This window comes from Microcaecilia unicolor, chromosome 12 (assembly GCF_901765095.1).
Source record: "Microcaecilia unicolor chromosome 12, aMicUni1.1, whole genome shotgun sequence".
Classification (NCBI taxonomy): domain Eukaryota; kingdom Metazoa; phylum Chordata; class Amphibia; order Gymnophiona; family Siphonopidae; genus Microcaecilia; species Microcaecilia unicolor.
Window position 1 is genome coordinate 3,598,694 of NC_044042.1, and position 16,296 is coordinate 3,614,989.

Sequence of the window (16,296 nt, forward strand, 5' to 3'; positions counted from 1 at the left end):
CCATTTTTACAAAACATTTTTAAGAATAATCATTGTGAATATCCTGAAAACCTGACTGGCTGGGTGCCTCCAGGACCAGGCTTGGGAACCACTGCCATATGGAAAGGGTTTTTTTTCAAGCTAGTCAGCCGGATCTGCCATAAAGATAACAGACTATAAAAACCAAGTTTCACTCTGGCCTTCCAGCACACAGAATGCAAGCTCCAGGACACTCCGTGCCACAGTTTATTCCTCACACACCTTTGTCAGATAAGAGAAAAATGCCACCAGGCCTGTGATAACACTTTACTGCTAGGCTGGTCTTCCAGCCATGAGCTAGGCCTCCAGTTTCCCACCACTTCATGGCCACAGTCACTGCTACAGAATTTTCTCTTTCCCAAGGAATCTGACCCTAGCGTAGGGCAGGAAACTGGCAGCCAGAAGCTGCAGCCTAGGGTAAAACCCTGCCTCTCGTTCCCATGTCCTATGGGCCAGGCTCCACCTCTGTAACTAGTGCAATCCAGGGCTGCTTATTCCCCTCCCACTGGGGTCATTAGGTCCTGCCTTCTTCCCCTCTCCTTCCCTCCACTGGTTTGAACCACTTACCCTCCTCTCCCTCCCTCTCTCCTTTCAGCACCCCACAACTACCCCTCTGTTATTACTAGTATACCCGGTCCACAGAACATCCACGTGCTCATTGCGTCCACCCAGCTGTGTGGCTACTCTGCTCTAGTGAAGGATCAGTCAAACATATAAGAACTGATGCCAATAGACAAATAATGAAAAGGTAAAGAGACCTCAGAACGTGTACAGCTTTAATTCAGCTGTGATAAAGAATCAGTGGTCTTTGTTGACAGCAATTAGATTTGTGGACTGACTGACCAGACAACTGATCCTGCTGATAGCAAGTTGCGATTTCCTTACTGTGCTTTGAGATCCATCTTTTGGCTTTGGCTACACGCACCGAAGATCAGCCCTTCCTATTTTATCCCATCTTGTCTTTCTCTATTGTTTCAGCCGATTCTATATTATATTATGCTCTGCCTAGAAAATCTAAGTGGAATATAAATGTTTTAAGTAAATAAATATATAAAAATAGAAGCCTGACCGCTCCTTCTGCAGGTCACTTCTGTCATGTCCCCTCTTTGCTCCTCTAAATTAACCCCAGTGAGTGGAAGAGTAGATTAGCAGAGCCCCAGATGACAACCAGGAAAGCCCAGTTCAAATCTGGCCGCAGGCAAGTCACTTAACCCTCCACTGCCTCAGATTGCGAGTCCTCCAGGGCCAGGGAAATGCGTAGGGTACTTGAACGTAACTCAACTTAAGCTGCTACTGAGAAAAATGCAAGCTAATAAAAAAAAACCAAAATAAGTATCTTACATAGTAATAACAGCAGATAAAGACCTGCACGGTCCATCCAGTCTGCCCAGCAAGATAAACTCATTACACACGGTATATGATACTTCATATGTATACCTGGTCTTAATTGTGCAATAAATTTGGCTTTTCATTTTTTGAGTCTGGTTCTTTTGAGTTCTTCCGTTCTTTTGTTTTTTCTGTTGTTTTTTACGGGAGAATTGGACTCTCTTTGTTGTTTCTTAATGTGCCCTTGCCATTTTCAGGGCATCGACTGTAGAAGTCTACCTGGCACTGTCCTTGTTCTATGATTTCTGAAGTTAAAGTCGAAGCCCCTGAAAAGCTCCACTCCAGCCCTTCCAATTCTATTCAGCCACGATCAGGGCACAGACCCTAGAAGTCTGCCTAGCACTGGCCTTGTTCTCCAACTTCTGAACCCGAATTTGTCCAGCCACGATCAGGACACTGACTGTAGAAGTTGTGGCTGGACAGATTCCGTACTGGCTTTGCTTCCCAATAAAAAGTGTGGCTTCCTTATCTCCACTAAAGCTTCTTTGGAGCCAACCAACTACATAAGCTACAGTCGTCATATCTTCAAATCCAACGACTACACAAACTATCGTTGGCCTACCTTTCAAACCCACCTCTTTAAAAGTCCTAATATAACTACATGAACTATCGTTCAACCTCCACGGCCAACTACATAAACTATCAATGTCCTCCATACATCATCATAACTAACCATATAAAACTATTGTAATCTGACCAAAATGTAAATTGTAAGCCACTTTGAACCGAAACTTGTTTTTGGATAACAGTGGGATACATAAACAACAATAAATAACTTCCTTCTAAACAGGATTCCTTTGTGTTTTTATTTTTGAATTCTGTTACCATTTTCATCTCCACCACCTCCCGCGGGGAGGACATTCCATGAATCCACCACCCTCTCGGTGAAAAAAATACTTCCTGACATTATTCCCGAGTCTGCCCCCTTTCAACCTCAGTTCATGTCCTCTCGTTCTACCGCCTTCCCGTCTCTGGAAAAGGTTAGTTTGCGGATTAATACCTTTCAAATATTTGAGCATCTGTATCATATCATCCCTGTTTCTCCTTTCCTCCAGGGTATACGTGTTCAGGTCAGTAAATCTCTCCTCCTACGTCCTGCAACGCAAATCCCATCCCATTTTCGTCGTTTTTCTTTGATCTGCTTAAAGTCCTACCCAATTTTCTCCCAGTCCTGTTTTTAGCACCGTCCCAAGCAGGTTTAGAGTCTGTCACAGACTTCATATCTACCAGTTCCCAGTAATGTCCTCATAACACCTCTGCCCTGGGCTATTTGTATACATATTTTTTGTAGTTCCCTCTTCTTTTCTTGAATTAAACTGGTTTGCCCTGCCCGACTGTTAAAGCAAGTTTGGAATCATAAATGCCTATATACTCTGCTGCCTGTCTGCAACCCTGGGCCTTCCAGCAGCTGCCTCTCTCTGCGTCTAATGTATATACATGCTAAACCTCGTGGACCTACCTCCCAGAAAGGCCACAAGATCATCCCGCAAATTTCTCAACCTACCCCAGCTGTAAAGGACTAAAATACAAGCTGGTGCATGCCACTACCTTCTCTTACAGGAGCACACAGCTATGGAATGCATTACCTACAGACCTGAAAACAATCAATGAAATAACCACCTTTCACAAAGCTCTGAAGACACACTTCTTCAACAAAACCTACAATGAGAACTGATAATCGATGACCTCACTAAACCACCCCACCAACCTACTCAGTTATGAAAGTCCACCTTCTATAACTACCCTAATCAATCCCTTCTTTCCTCTCTCTTCCCTGCTTAATCTTTACACAATACTAACTGTATCCGATACCCTGAAATGACAATGCTATTAAAACTATGTAAGCCACATTGCGCCTGCAAATAGGTGGGAAAATGTGGGATACAAATGCAATAAATAATAGTAATTTGCAGGTTGTGCCTCCTTCCTAGTGCCAGCATGAGGAAGCTATCAGGGACAGGTTGGCAGGTAGTGAGGCCAGACAGATTAATGAAAATATGCAGCAGAATGATCTGTTCTAGGCCTGAAGGATGAGAGAGGGACACCACAATCGTGCAAAAGCAGTTTGAAAATGATTATAAAAGGAGCTGAATAGATTGCAGCAGCAAACAGGGTACGTGGTTTTCTTGTGAAAGCATTAAAAAGGAGTCAGCGATATCACTGGTTTGATAAAGGCAGCCAGGATGATAAGGACTCCACATTCCTGTCCCCTAGTGTTGGCAGCCTTTGTCTTCCTTCAAGACAGCATTTCACAATCCCATTTTCCTTGTGCTATTATTTTGGCTGGGTTTTTGGACTCCCTGCAGGAAATGAGTCACAAGAACCCTGCCCTTGATCCAGTGGACCGGGCTGTGCCCCCCACCCCCACTGATCGGGGGTCTGCCTTTGCCAGGGTGGGCTGGGCACCTGCCACCATTACACGAGCGAGTCCCCCGCATCTGGATTCTCAAGAGCCCCGCAGTGATCGCGTGCGAGACCTGTGTCCGGACCCAGATACCCCCTTCCTCCCCCTCCTCCCTCTTACCTCGCCTTCTGCCCTCCGCAGCCTTCTCCTGCCCGCGATCCTCCCGAGCACAACAGCCCTCAGAGACGGACCTGCGCGTCCAGCAGCTCCCAGACAGACAGATGGACGGATGCAGCAGGGAACGGGCAGACAATGGAAGCCCCAAAGGCTCCTGCCACCTGCTGGAGGGACGAGGTACTGCAGCACCGGAGCCCAGCCCGCCCCTCCCCCTCCCATGCAGACCCACGGGACGCTTCCCAGTTGGTGACGCAACCGATGCAAAGCCCCCCCCCCCCTTCCCTTGCTCAGAACAGAAGCCAGTGCACAACCCTATCCTGCGAATTCTGTGCAAAGCACAGCACTAAATATGAGACTCCTATTCTCCTCCCCCCACCCCCAACACACACACTCTCGATTCTGGGTCTGGGCTGCATAAGCAACAGCTGAGCTTTACACATGGCTTCACTATTGTGCAAAACATTTTGCTGACTGGTTGAATAAACCTGCAAAGTGCGGCAAAAAAAAAAAAATTCAAGTGGGTTCCCTTCTTGTTCTGATGCACAAAATGACGAAGAAGGGGAACCTTCGAAAGCTAATCAAGAAATGTATTAAGTTATGTGCAATAAAAAAAGGTATCATCTTATTTTCTGTTCCATTTGTATTGATGCACAAAAAAAAAGCGCTGCAATCGATCGGGTATGTGCACAATGGAACAGCTGCACGATGGGTTTTCAGAGCGCCCGGATAGCTCAGTCGGTAGAGCATCAGACTTTTAATCTGAGGGTCCAGGGTTCAAGTCCCTGTTCGGGCGACAACTTTTTTTTTTTTATTTATTGTTTCGTTTTATTTTTTGCCTAAAAATCTTTATATCGCATATTTTTTTTTGTTTTTTAAAGCGCCATTCAAAGCAGTTTGTAAATACATAAAACAACGATCCATTTAAATAGGTCTTTCACTGATTTAAAATAGGGCTGAAGAACGAATGAAAGGACAAGCTGCTATGCGGAAAGTATAATATATGCAGTCGCTTGTAAGGAATGAGATCTGTGCAAGGCAGCCAGAAATGCAAAAGCTAGTGGGGGGGAAAAAAAAAATAATAAAAAGAAGCAGGTGCGCCCGAACAGGGACTTGAACCCTGGACCCTCAGATTAAAAGTCTGATGCTCTACCGACTGAGCTATCCGGGCTCCATGTGTAGTTCTCTTAATAAGCATCCTTAAAACTACAGAAATGTTCTCCTCTTGTTCTGCCCCTGTTCAGTTTTATACTAAACACAGTTATTCAAATGTGTCTATTCTGGAAATTTTATGATACAGTTTTGATTTTCATTACATTTTGATTGCTTATTATTTTATTTTTAGCATGGGCTAATTGTTTTAATGTATTTATTTTGTATCTTATATCACGCTTTCCAAAAGGACATGCGATTAAACTACAGAGTAGGAAATTTAAAAGAAATCGGAAAACCTTTTCTTCACCCAACGCATAATTAAACTCTGGAATTCATTGCCGGAGAACGTGGTAAAGGCGGTTAGCTTGGAAGAGTTTAAAAAGGGGTCAGACGGTTTCCTAAAGGACACGTCCATAAACCACTACTAAATGGACTTGGAAAAAAATCCACAATTCCAGGAATAACATGTATAAAACGTATGTAAGTTTGGGAAGCTTGCCAGGTGCCCTTGGCCTGGATTGGCCGCTGTCGGGGACAGGATGCTGGGTTTGAAAAACCCTTGGTCTTTTCCCAGTGTGGCATTACTTATGTACTTTGGACCCTGTTTAGTAACCCACGCTGTAGGCGTGCTAACATGTTTAGCGCGAGCTAAAAATGAGTGAGCATTAATGCTAGAGACACCCATATGAATATGGTGACTTTTTTTGGAATCTTGCCAGGTACTTCTGATCTGGATTGGCCACCGTTGGAAACAGGATGCTGGGCTTGATGGACCTTTGGTCTTTCCCACTATGGCAATACTTATGTACTAGTAGCACATCGGATGGTATTCTACCCTGAATACTGATAGAATTTAAATATTAACTTGCAGAACTATTGTTAGTAATATGTAATTTATCTTTAAAATCAAGCATGGTACCGGAAGATTAGAGGGTGGCCAATGTAACACCGATTTTTAAAAAAAAGGTTCCAGAGGTGATCCAGGAAATTATACACCACAGAGCCTGACATTGGTGCCAGGCAAAATAGTAGAGACCATTATAAAGGATAAAATTATAGAGCATATTCAAAAGCATGGATTGAGACAGAGCCAACATGGATTTAGTGAAGGGAAATCTTGCCTCACCAATCCACCATTTCTTTGAAGGGACGAACAAACATGTGGATAAAGGAGAGCAGGTTGATACTGTGTATCTGGATCATAAGAACGAAGGGTTCACTACCTGGATTCGAAACAAGAGGTGAGTCTTGCTCCCTCCCACAGTGCTCTCAAACTCTCTGCGCCCCTTCTCTCACTTACTAGGAGTGTGTTACAGTCACTTGAAGCCTCTCTCACTCAAGAGCATCCCTAGCTGGAATAGCATCCTGTGTGACACAGCCCCTAGCACCGCTCTCACCCCATCCACTGCAGGGAGACAAAAGGACGGGAGGGATTTTTGCACTTGTCTCCCATGCGCACTATGCAGGGGGCCTCACTCTTTCAGCCTGTTCTTTCCCTTAGTGCCAGTGCACAAATTTTGATCACTACTTCATGGCTTTGGGTCAGAGGGTGAAGCATTTAGGTGCCCAGGCGGTGTTCTCATCGATCCTCCCTGTCGAAGGTAAACGTCGAATGAGAGACGCTCGCATCTTGTGTAGAAATATGCTGTCACTTGCCCTCAGTGAAATACAGGCCAATGGCTCAGGCTAAGAGCTAGGCCTGTAAAAATCAAAGATCATCTCTGACACAGATACATTTCACTGCAGCAAATGCTGAAGTAAGTTCTCAGAGAGCTGACAGGGGTGGGGGAATCTGCTCTATAAACAATAAGCGAGACTGGCACTAGCGAGAGAGTCACAGGCAAGATGTTTTGGCTACATGAAGATAGTACTGGGTCAGCTGCACCCCAGATGAGATCTTCCAGGGGGGCCAGGGAAGCTTGGGAACATATAGAATCTTGGCTATCATTGACATCAAATGTTGATGTTTAAAGGATAGTAACTGATAACATGCAAAGATGACCAGTGAGAAAGTGAGTGTCCATAGAAATTAATGGTACCAAAAATATATATAAGAAGGGTGTCAGCTAAAGCAAGGGGGATAGGAGGCTGGAGAGAGAAGACTGACTACACCTGCTGCTCCACCATGTTCCAGATATGAATGCCTAATTACCTGTACTGCTTTTGGTAAGATGCTGAATAAACTATCTTCTGTCAGGGCTTCACAGCTGGAACTAGGTTTGTAAGCCCTTGGACCACTGCCGAGGAGCAGCGGCGGCAGGCAAAACCACCCCACAGCAGAGGCAAGGCAGAACTCTGAAAAACAGTGAGACTTCACCTGTACATGGCCACCTTTCACCAGGAGTCGAGCCCCTGGCTGCAAGTGGCCGGCAGGACTTATAGGACAGGGCAGGAACAGGATCCCAACAAGGCTGCACAGGGACTGAGGGTCAGAGGGGAAAGGAATACACAGGGGCAGCAAAGCAGGGAAAGGATAAGCTAAAGGGCAGGACTGAAAACTGCAAGCAGCCACTAAAACAGGGAACAAATACAGACAGAGAGGAGACAGGACTGGAAGATGCAGAGCAGCCACAAAAACACAAACAGACAAAGACTAGACACAAAACTACAACTCAGAGACAGACTAGAGAACAAGCAACAACCTAATCTAAACTACACACAGACTAACAGGAACAGGCAAGAATCTCAGGCAAGAATCAAAACAATAAAACCAGACTAGGCAGATGTGCACACAACACACCGACAAACCTCAGGGCCTTAGGCGATGCAAAGGCAAAGCAGAAAGATTTCAGAATGGCTAATAAGCCCAGCAGCAGCTGAGACTCAGCTGTCGCAATCACCACTACAGGTGCTGTGCAGGTTCAAACAAACAGAGCAAGTCTGGCAGTCTGGAAGATCCGGACCGGACTAGCCTGAAATCTGGAATGGGTGACAATAACCAGACAGTTCATTGCAGCCACCAGGTCTGGCCACCAGGTGGCGAGAGGAAGGAGAGCACGAAACATGGGCACAACCGTGACATCTTCTTATATCCACTAAATCCCAGTGTCCTTCTGATTATGGAACTTGTTAATTCCTGGACTGTGTAAGAGCAGTCTGGGGGAAATACGAGGTCAGAATAATTAGTGGGAACACGCAAATTATTTACACTTGGGAAATAAATGCGTGGTTGGTGCCGACGAGAGTGCTTTGGTTTCGTAGACCATGGGATGAGGTGATGGTGTCCATCTGTCAAGGAAGGGAAGGAGTGTCTTCAGCAACAGGCTGGCTAAAGTATGTATATGAATTATGATTTACTCTTTTGGGATAGGCCAGAATAGCAATAGATTTTATTCTGAATTAACTATCACTAGAACTGTATAAAGCATAAAATCTGAGCACAGAATTGGTCTAATGGCATTTTGTTAAGGATTTGACCAGACATTAAGTGATTTGTTATCCTTTATGACCTGAGGCCTACACAGAGGCCCTCATTGCCCTGCTCTGTTTAATTGATTTATTTGAATATATGTAGTACTAAAGAGGGCTTTATACTAAAATTGATGGGTGTGGGTATAAAAGGCCACAAAGCCATAATTAACCCCAAGGAAGGTAGGACATCTAATGCCTCTATAGAAGGGAATAAAAAGAGTAAAATCTGGAGAGCCCTTGTATACCAATGCCTGTAGAAGGGGAAACAAACTTCTAGATCTTGAGGCTACAATGATGGAAGCAGACTTGGATTTAGTGGCGGTCACGGAGACGTGGTTCACAGAGAACCATGACTGGGATGTTGCTATACCTGGCTATGATCTATTCAGGAAGGACAGAGTGGGAAAAAGGGTGGGGGTGTGGCATTATATGCTAAGAATGATATCCAAGTGACGGAACTACAAGACATGTGGGGTAAGGAAGAAGCACTGTGGGTTAAACTGGAAAGAGGGAAAGGAAAATGTATCTATATCGGAGTGATATACAGACCTCCCTCACAGTCGGAGGAACTGGACAGGGACTTAATTGAAGACATCTGCAAGATAGCTAGGAAAGGGGAAGTACTACTGATAGATGACTTCAATATGCCGGATGTTGATTGGGGTGTCCCGGCTGCGGGGTCATCTAGAAGTAAAGAGATTTTAGAATCCCTACAGGAAGAATTGTTCCAGCAGTGGGTGACGGAACCGACGCGGGATGAAGTTATTCTGGACCTGGTGCTTACGAATGGAGAGAACGTTTCTGATGTCAAGGTGGCGGACCATTTGGCATCTAGTGATCATCGTATGGTATGGTTCAATATTAAAACAGAAGAGAGGACTCATTCAAGATTGAAGGTCCTGGATTTCAAAGGAACCAACTTTGCCGAGATGGGGGAATTTCTCAAGGAACAGTTAGCGGGATGGGAACAGCTGAAGGATTCTACAACAGCAATGGACAAGACTGAAAGGAGCTATATTAAAAGCAACTAACCTTTATGTTAGAAAATTACATAAAAGTAAGAAGAAAAAAAGGCCTCTCTGGTACTCGAAAGTAGTAGCTGAAAAGATAAGGGAAAGGTTAGCCTTCACATGTTGTAAGACGACTCAGAAAGATGAAGTCAGGAGAGAATACCTGAATAAAAGAGAAGCTGGAAAAGCTATCAGAAAAGCGAAGCGGCAAATGGAGGAAAAGATAGTTAATACGGTATGGGGGATAAGACCTTTTTCAGATACAGTGGGGGAAATAAGTATTTGATCCCTTGCTGATTTTGTAAGTTTGCCCACTGACAAAGACATGAGCAGCCCATAATTGAAGGGTAGGTTATTGGTAACAGTGAGAGATAGCACATCACAAATTAAATCCGGAAAATCACATTGTGGAAAGTATATGAATTTATTTGCATTCTGCAGAGGGAAATAAGTATTTGATCCCCCACCAACCAGTAAGAGATCTGGCCCCTACAGACCAGGTAGATGCTCCAAATCAACTCGTTACCTGCATGACAGACAGCTGTCGGCAATGGTCACCTGTATGAAAGACACCTGTCCACAGACTCAGTGAATCAGTCAGACTCTAACCTCTACAAAATGGCCAAGAGCAAGGAGCTGTCTAAGGATGTCAGGGACAAGATCATACACCTGCACAAGGCTGGAATGGGCTACAAAACCATCAGTAAGACGCTGGGCGAGAAGGAGACAACTGTTGGTGCCATAGTAAGAAAATGGAAGAAGTACAAAATGACTGTCAATCGACAAAGATCTGGGGCTCCACGCAAAATCTCACCTCGTGGGGTATCCTTGATCATGAGGAAGGTTAGAAATCAGCCTACAACTACAAGGGGGGAACTTGTCAATGATCTCAAGGCAGCTGGGACCACTGTCACCACGAAAACCATTGGTAACACATTACGACATAACGGATTGCAATCCTGCAGTGCCCGCAAGGTCCCCCTGCTCCGGAAGGCACATGTGACGGCCCGTCTGAAGTTTGCCAGTGAACACCTGGATGATGCCGAGAGTGATTGGGAGAAGGTGCTGTGGTCAGATGAGACAAAATTGAGCTCTTTGGCATGAACTCAACTCGCCGTGTTTGGAGGAAGAGAAATGCTGCCTATGACCCAAAGAACACCGTCCCCACTGTCAAGCATGGAGGTGGAAATGTTATGTTTTGGGGGTGTTTCTCTGCTAAGGGCACAGGACTACTTCACCGCATCAATGGGAGAATGGATGGGGCCATGTACCGTACAATTCTGAGTGACAACCTCCTTCCCTCCGCCAGGGCCTTAAAAATGGGTCGTGGCTGGGTCTTCCAGCACGACAATGACCCAAAACATACAGCCAAGGCAACAAAGGAGTGGCTCAGGAAGAAGCACATTAGGGTCATGGAGTGGCCTAGCCAGTCACCAGACCTTAATCCCATTGAAAACTTATGGAGGGAGCTGAAGCTGCGAGTTGCCAAGCGACAGCCCAGAACTCTTAATGATTTAGAGATGATCTGCAAAGAGGAGTGGACCAAAATTCCTCCTGACATGTGTGCAAACCTCATCATCAACTACAGAAGACGTCTGACCGCTGTGCTTGCCAACAAGGGTTTTGCCACCAAGTATTAGGTCTTGTTTGCCAGAGGGATTAAATACTTATTTCCCTCTGCAGAATGCAAATAAATTCATATACTTTCCACAATGTGATTTTCCGGATTTAATTTGTGATGTGCTATCTCTCACTGTTACCAATAACCTACCCTTCAATTATAGGCTGCTCATGTCTTTCTCAGTGGGCAAACTTACAAATCAGCAAGGGATCAAATACTTATTTCCCCCACTGTATGTAAGTGACAAGAGGAAGTGCCAGAATAGCATTGTGAGGCTCAAAGCTGAGGGAGAAAAATATGTGGAAGATGATAAGGATAAAGCTGAACTGCTTAACAATTGTTTTAGCTCTGAGTTCATGAAGGAAAGACTGGGGGTAGGGCTACAGAAAACAAAGGCTAAAGAGGATGGATGTATGGTAGACCAAGTCCTGTTTACGGAGGACTGTGTTCGTGAGGAGCTAGTCAAACTAGAAGTAGACAGAACAATGGGGCCAGATGGGATACACCCGAGGGTGCTTAAGGAACTCGGAGAAGTTCTGTCGGCTCCGCTGACGGACCTCTTCAATAGTTTCTTAGCAACTGGAGTGGTCCCGGTGGACTGGAGAAGGGCGGATGTGGTTCCTTTGCACAAGAGTGGAAGTAAGGAGGAGGTAGGGAATTACAGACCTGTCAGTCTGACCTCGGTGGTGAGTAAACTAATGGAAACGCTTCTAAAGAGGATTGTGAGATTTCTTGAACTAAATGGAAATCGGGACCCGAGGCAGCATGGCTTCACTAGTGGCAGGCCGTGTCAGACGAATCTGACTGCCTTCTTCGACTGGGTGACCAAACAGTTGGATGTGAGAGGGGCGCTTGATGTGGTATACTTGGATTTCAGCAAAGCCTTTGACACGGTCCACAAAGGCAACTTAAAATACATTGAGTGCCCTTGGTATGGGACCTAGAGTAACTGATTGGGTTAAAAATTGGTTGAATGGAAGGAGACAGAGGGTAGCGGTAAATGGAGCTTGCTCTGAAGAAAAGGAGGTTGTCAGTGGAGTACCGCAGGGATCGGTCCTTGAGCCGTTTCTTTTTAACATTTTTGTGAGCGATATTGTTGAAGGGCTGTCTGGTAAGGTTTGTCTTTTTGCGGATGATACCAAACTCTGCAACAGGGTGGACATCCTGGAGGGCGTGAATGACATGAGAAAGGACCTAGCGAAGGTGGAGGAATGGACCGATATTTGACAACTAAGGTTTAATCCCAAAAAATGCAGGGTCATGCACTTGGGTCGCAAGAATCCGAGGGAACGGTACAGTATAGGGGTGAAGTGCTTCAGTGTACGAAGAAAGAGCGGGACTTGGGGGTGATTGTGTCTGATGACCTTAAAGCTTCCAAACAGGTACAAAAAGCGACGGTCAAAGACATAAGGATGCTTGGGTGCATAAAAAGAGGGATGACCAGCAGGAAAAAGGTGATAGTGCCATTGTATAAGTCTCTAGTGAGGCCCCATTTGGAGTACTGCATGCAGTTCTGGAGACTGCACCTATGGAAAGATATAAACAGGATGGAGTCGGTCCAGAGGCGGCTATGAAATTAGTAAGTGGTCTTGAACGCAAAAATTATAGGGACAGGCTTATGAACCTCAACATGTATACGCAGGAAGAGAGCCTTTTTCAACTAAAGGAGAGCTCTGGAATGAGGGGGCATATGACGAAGTTAAGAGGGAATAGGCTTAGGAGTAATCTAAGGAAATACTATTTAACAGAAAGGGTGGTGGAGGCATGGAATGGCCTCCCGGTGGAGGTGGTGGAGTCAAGGACTGTTCCAGAATTTTAAAAGGCATGGGATAAGCATGTGGGATCACTTAGGAAAAGTAAGAGTTAGGGGTTACAGAGGATAGGCAGACTGGATGGGTCATATGGCCTTTATCTGCCGTCATGTTTCTACTTTCATGAAAGGCAAACTTAAGAGAAGAAAGCCAAGCGGCCTAACGGGTAAGAAGAAGCCTGTGTATTTTGCTTTCTCCTTACCACGGTCCTCCTCCTTGCACCTACAAGTATGTTTGTTCTAAAACCCTCTGTAGGTACAGAACGTTTATCTATTGGATCTGCCTCTTCTGTTTGGGCAGCAGCAAAGCCTGAACCTGTTTTTCACTGCATTCAATTTGTGACAATTATTTACAAGAAAGAAGTACACAGTACTTAGCCATGAGCACAAACTGCAAAGCTCATTTCAGTCCAGCAAATGTACACTGGTTAACTGTTTAGTTACTTAGGCAAATGTCTTTGAAGACTGTTCACCTTGCTTGCCTTGAATTTCAGAGGCATCAATGCAATTTTCTACTGCTTTTTTTTTTTCCCATTTGAAAAAGGTTTATACCCCAGACCCACTGTTTTCAAAATCTGCCTCTTCCTTTGGGATGCTGCACTCCAGGGAATCTCTGTGATGTTTGTTGCGCTTCAACTACTTGCGCGCGCAGTGCGCATGCATTAGCTCGTGCCGGACCCAGAAGCATGTGCGCGCGAGGGCGAGACGAGTTGCATTTTTCCGCTAAACGCACCTGCCAGTGCCATCGACACACGCGCCCCGTCTTTGCTTAGGCTGACATTGTCTACTTTTTTTTTTATATAATTCTTATTCTTTTACTGTTCTTCCTACCCAAGGCAGCTCCTGGTCGTCGTAGAGCGCTATAGAAGTGTTAAGTAGTAGTAGTAGTAAGTAGCTCAGCATCAGCACCCCTCCCCCCCCCCCATAGGGGTTTCCATGGATACAGAGGGTCGCTGGGGTAACGGGTTGCGCGTGAGAAGCGTACGCCCTGGCCTCGCGCCTCGCTCACTGTGATGATCAGTGGCACCGCCTCCCGTCCCGGCACGCGGCCCCCCCCCCCCCCTTCCCGCGCGAAAGCTCGATGGACGGTTTCCCTTGCTCGCGCCGCCGGAAGTGATGTGAGCCGCCATGTTGTTTTGTACTGAGAGAGGCGCCGGAAACGGAGGTTGTTTTTGCCGCCGTGAGATCATGATGGAGCCGTGTGTGGCCTTTTCTGCAGAGGGGAGAAGAGGCCATGGCGTGGCCATAGGGTGAGGCTCTGAGGCGCCGGGAGGCCGGTGTCACTGGGTATCCGAGGGGGCCGGGACGAGGGCAGCCGCTTCCTGGCCCGGGGCCTTCCAGACACGTTGCTGCGGCTCCTCCTGTCCTGCGCCCTGTCCCTTCGTCCCAGGGTTAAAAGTTGGGAAGGGGTAGGACAGGTGCAGCCCCGGGGGCTCTGCTGCTTCTCTGCCAGTTTTAGGGCCCTGGTGGTCTCGGGGCAGAGGGTCTGCTTCCCAAGTGCACGTGACGAGTGGGCCTCGCCTTGGGCAGTGCTGCTGCTGCACAGTAACTTTGTTTAATTTCTTCTATACCGCCTAAGGTAATAAATAGAAATAAAGCAAAAGAGTAGGATGATGGTACGTTTTCTACTTAGCTAACTCAATACAGGTGGTTTTTTTTTATACTGCCTGGAAGCCCCTGTTTAGTTGTGCTGTGGATTCTGCATTTGTAACTTCCTTACTTACACACATGCATGGGTGAAAGATCCCATTAAAGCAGAGTTCACACTTCTAAGAAGTACATTAGCTTTTACCATCTAGAAGGTTTTTTTTGTGATGGGGGGGGGGGTGGTGGTGGTGAATTAAAAATTGTTAGGTTTCTGCATGAAATTGCACATGACTTTGAATTAAAGAAAACACGACTGGGGAATTTTGACAGCCTCCAAAGGGATGATGCCACGTCAGAGGGCTGAAATTTGCGAGGGAAATTTTGAGGGCGTGGGATTGTCGCAGTTTTCCTACGCCATCTGTTCGCGTACATTTTAGGCCAGCATATGGCTCTAGGAATGGCAGCTGAATGGATCATGCCTGTTTCATTTTCAGTTCTGCTTCATGCAGCTACAAATAAGGAGCATCATCGTAGTTGTAGATCGGAAGTAGTTATTGTGAGGATAAAAAATGAAAAGTTTGCTGCTCGGTGCTGACCGAATCGCAAGATTTTATGACTTAATATAGGGAAATGTTATTTTTAGGGCACACTTAATCCCATCCCATTTCCTGCAAAACTGCAAATGTTACGTATGCCTTGGGCAGCATGAAAGAAATCAAGTGATATGCTTCAGTAGTTGTTTATGCTCAAATTGGCAAGTTAAGACAGCTTTTGTTTGGCAGAAAAGCAGATTTGGTGTTTACGCAACATTTGAAATTAATTTGTTTGCTAAAAATAGTGTCCAATTTCACTAGCACGGAAAATAAGAGATTTATTTCTCAGAATTTTCTGACAATGCAATTTGAAGACTTGTGTTTTGTTTGTCCTTATTGTGAAATAGAAACTCGCCATAAACTACTTTCTGAAGATCTTACAAAGGTTCCTAACTGTAGTTTGAAGATGGCACTGAAATGTACATATTGATGCTGTTTTTGCATCTTAATCAGGTGATCTGCTTGTAACATAGCACCTAAAAGTAGAAAAAGACTAACTGGCTCATCCGGTATGACTAGTTGATATTTACTGGTCGCTCTAGTAAGGATGCCTTGTAACTGCTAGCTACAGAAGCGTCTGTTGGTAACTGCTTCTTTCCAAGTTGGATAAAACCCTCAGCATTCTCTTTGCAACAGTCTTCATTACCAAACTGCAAGTTTTTCAAAACCATCTCTGGCACTACTGCTGCTTTCTTCTAGCATTACACTTTTTTTTGTCTGTGTAGCTGCATTAAAGAACTGAGCACACAGACTGGCTGAACCAGCATTTAGGCTTTATGGTGATGCTAAATTAAGTTCGTTTTGGGGAAGGGGTTGCCTGGCTTTCGTTCATAGCTCAGCAAGGTTACTTACGTGTAATGGAGGTTATCTGCACAGCAGAATGTCAGTCACAAACTGGTTATTCTCCACTAGAACCAGGATAACTGCTACCTAGACAAATAGCTAGTGACATTTGACAGCAGAAAGGATAGACCTATTCTCCTGAGAAAAACCAGGAAGAGACCTTTCTCAACATGTGCCAGATAGACCCCCCCACACACACACCCACCCAGCTTATGCTGTAGGGGACACTCAATGAAATTACATGGAAATACTAAATAGAAGGAAATATTTTTTCACTCAGTTGAGCTCTGGATCTCGCAGCTGGAGGATGTGGTAACAGCAGTTAGTGTCTCTAGATTTAAAAA

General features: G+C 45.4%; 2 protein-coding genes and 2 non-coding genes across 4 annotated transcripts in view; 2 read left to right on the top strand and 2 right to left on the bottom strand.

Annotated features, from left to right (window-relative positions):
• Positions 1-4,015, bottom strand: part of PIK3C2B (phosphatidylinositol-4-phosphate 3-kinase catalytic subunit type 2 beta) — a 130,578-nt gene extending 126,563 nt beyond the window's left edge. Inside the window, 1 exon segment of the mRNA XM_030221025.1 lies at positions 3,929-4,015. The gene's annotated coding sequence lies outside the window, so the exon portion shown is untranslated.
• A 630-nt stretch (positions 4,016-4,645) lies between these two features.
• On the top strand, positions 4,646-4,718 carry TRNAK-UUU. Its single transcript has one exon. It is a non-coding gene; the product is annotated as a tRNA-Lys (tRNA).
• A 302-nt stretch (positions 4,719-5,020) lies between these two features.
• TRNAK-UUU lies at positions 5,021-5,093 on the bottom strand. Its single transcript has one exon. It is a non-coding gene; the product is annotated as a tRNA-Lys (tRNA).
• Positions 5,094-14,047: 8,954 nt separating this feature from the next.
• Positions 14,048-16,296, top strand: part of MDM4 (MDM4 regulator of p53) — a 40,657-nt gene continuing 38,408 nt past the window's right edge. Inside the window, exon 1 of the mRNA XM_030221042.1 lies at positions 14,048-14,179. The gene's annotated coding sequence lies outside the window, so the exon portion shown is untranslated. The remainder of the gene's footprint in view (positions 14,180-16,296) is intronic.